The following is a 2,500-nucleotide window of genomic DNA, read 5'->3' as shown; positions in this document are numbered from 1 at the left end:
TAGTAGTAGTAGTAGTAGAATTACAATTGTAATAATAGTAACTGTGGTAATAATAATAATAATAATAAGAAGAAGAAGAAGAAGAAGAATTATAATAATTTCTTTTATTCTTTAAGAACAATAATAATGATAGTAATAACATTAGATATAAGTAATAATAATAAAATGATAATAATAAAAATAATAATAATGAATAAATGAATATATAAAGACGGTAAAAATTTACAAGACAAACATGAGAACGCAAACAGAAACAGAAAGAAAAACATTAAAAATTACTAGAAAAACATTTGAGAAATGCTATTAAAGTTTAATAATATTTTTCAGTCGAAATTAAAATAAATTGCTAAATAAATTAGCGCCAAGCAATATCAAGATTGAGATCAGAGTGAAGAAATACGTAGAGAAATTAAATTCCTTATATTCAAAAAAATATATATACATATATGCTTTTATTTTTCAGCTTGATTATTTTTTTATATTTTATTTTTGTCTCTTGTATTCGTTAAGTATATGAATTTATTCATTTGTAAAAAGCAAAAAGAAAGGAAAAAACCTCAGAAAATTTCATGATTCTGACATTGTCGTGCAGGCAGAGTAATCAGATAGGACAAATGTAAATTGAATCGGTGTTTTTGTCAGGAGCCCTATCGTTCCATCTTTTGTATTTAAATTAATTCTTTTCATAAGAACGACACAACTAAATGTTTTCCCTTTCTTCCGTCTGTCTGCGAGGAATCTATTGTTGTGGCACCAGCTGTTTGTTGTTCATCGTGTAGTTGATGTTATAACTATTATTATTGTTATTTTTGCTGTTGCTGTTAATAGGGTCGTTGTAATTGTTATGGCATTTTTTGTGGAAAAATCGGTGTAGTGCGTGTTGTGTTTGTAGTTATTCTTGTTATTCATTTTGTTGTTCTAGCCTTGGTCCCACTGCGTTTTGGTCCCATGAACACCGTGATTTCTACTATAGCACCTGACCAGCCAATACCTTGCAAGTGAATTTGGCAAACGGAAACTGTATGGAAGCTCGACGTATATATCTGTGTATATATGTACGGTGTGGCTGTGTGTGATTGTTCGCCACGATTTGACAACCGGTGTCGCTTCGTTAACGTCCACAGTAGTTTATAGCTGCAAAGCGTGACTGTGTGGTAAGAACTTTGCTTCTCAGCAACATGGTTCCAGGTTCAGTCCAACTGCGTGGCATCTTGCGTACTCTTTACTCTTTTACTTGTTTCACTCATTTGACTGCGGCCATGCTGGAGCAACGCCTTTAGTAGATGAAATCAACCCCGGTACTTATTCTTTGTAAGCCTAGTACTTATTCTATCGGTCTCTTTTGCCAAACCGTTAAGTTACAGGGATGTAAACACACCAGCATCGGTTGTCAAGCGATGGTGAGGGAACAAACACAGACACAAAGACACACACACATATATATACATATATACGACGGGCTTCTTTCAGTTTCCGTCTACCAAATCCACTCATAAGGCTTTGGTCGGCCCGAGGCTATAGTAGAAGACACTTGCCTAAGGTTCTACGCAGTGGGACTGAACCCAGAACTATGTGGCTGGTAAGCAATCTACTTACCACACAGCCATTCCTGCGTGTGTACATTTTACTAGAGCACCGGACCAAACAATACTTTGCGAGTGAATTTCGTAAATGGAAACTGCGTGGAAACCTGTAGTATATACAATATATATATATAAGTAGTTAGCGTGAAAAAACTTCACACGCTAACTACATGATAAATTCTTATAAAGATTTTATCCTATTTTTAAATTGTGTATATATATATATATATATATATACACACACACACACACACACATATATACATGTGTGTGTGTGTGTGTACGGTGTGTTTGTGTCTGTTCACCAGCGCTTGACAACCGGTGTTGCTTTGTTGACGTCCCTATAACTTAGGGGTTTAGTAAATGAAACCGATAGAATAAAATAACAGACATAAGCACTGGGCTGGATTTGTTCGACAAACACTCCTTACGGGCCGTGCTCCAGCATAGCCGCTGCCCAATGAGACAAGTCAACGAAGAAAAGAAGATTGAACCACGATCACAGCAGTTTGTAGGCACATGGTGTGACTATGTGGTAAGAAGTCTGCTTCCGAACCACATAGCTCCGGGTTCGATCGCACTGCGTGGTACCTTGAACAAGTGTGCGTTCCATTATGAACCCGAGCCAGGTAGACGGACACTGAAAGAAGCTTGTCATGCCGTCGTGTGTATATATATATATATATATTTTGTTGTACTTGGGGATGGTCATATTGCCAGTTTAGCCAATAAAAACACACTCACTGTATATTTGGTGTTAATTTTTTTTTTTCAGCTTTATATTACATTAATCTTAATCTTAATCTTATTTCGGCCAGAGTTCTTTCGTCACACTTCTGTGACCTCATCAGTGGTCCTTTGTTTCCTTCTTTCTTATGTGTGTCTCACCTTGCTAACTATCAGCCATTTTGTATTTT

Source organism: Octopus bimaculoides, chromosome 29 (genome assembly GCF_001194135.2).
Source record: "Octopus bimaculoides isolate UCB-OBI-ISO-001 chromosome 29, ASM119413v2, whole genome shotgun sequence".
Classification (NCBI taxonomy): domain Eukaryota; kingdom Metazoa; phylum Mollusca; class Cephalopoda; order Octopoda; family Octopodidae; genus Octopus; species Octopus bimaculoides.
The sequence above is the reverse complement of the archived record's forward strand: the minus strand, read 5'-3'. Positions refer to the sequence as shown.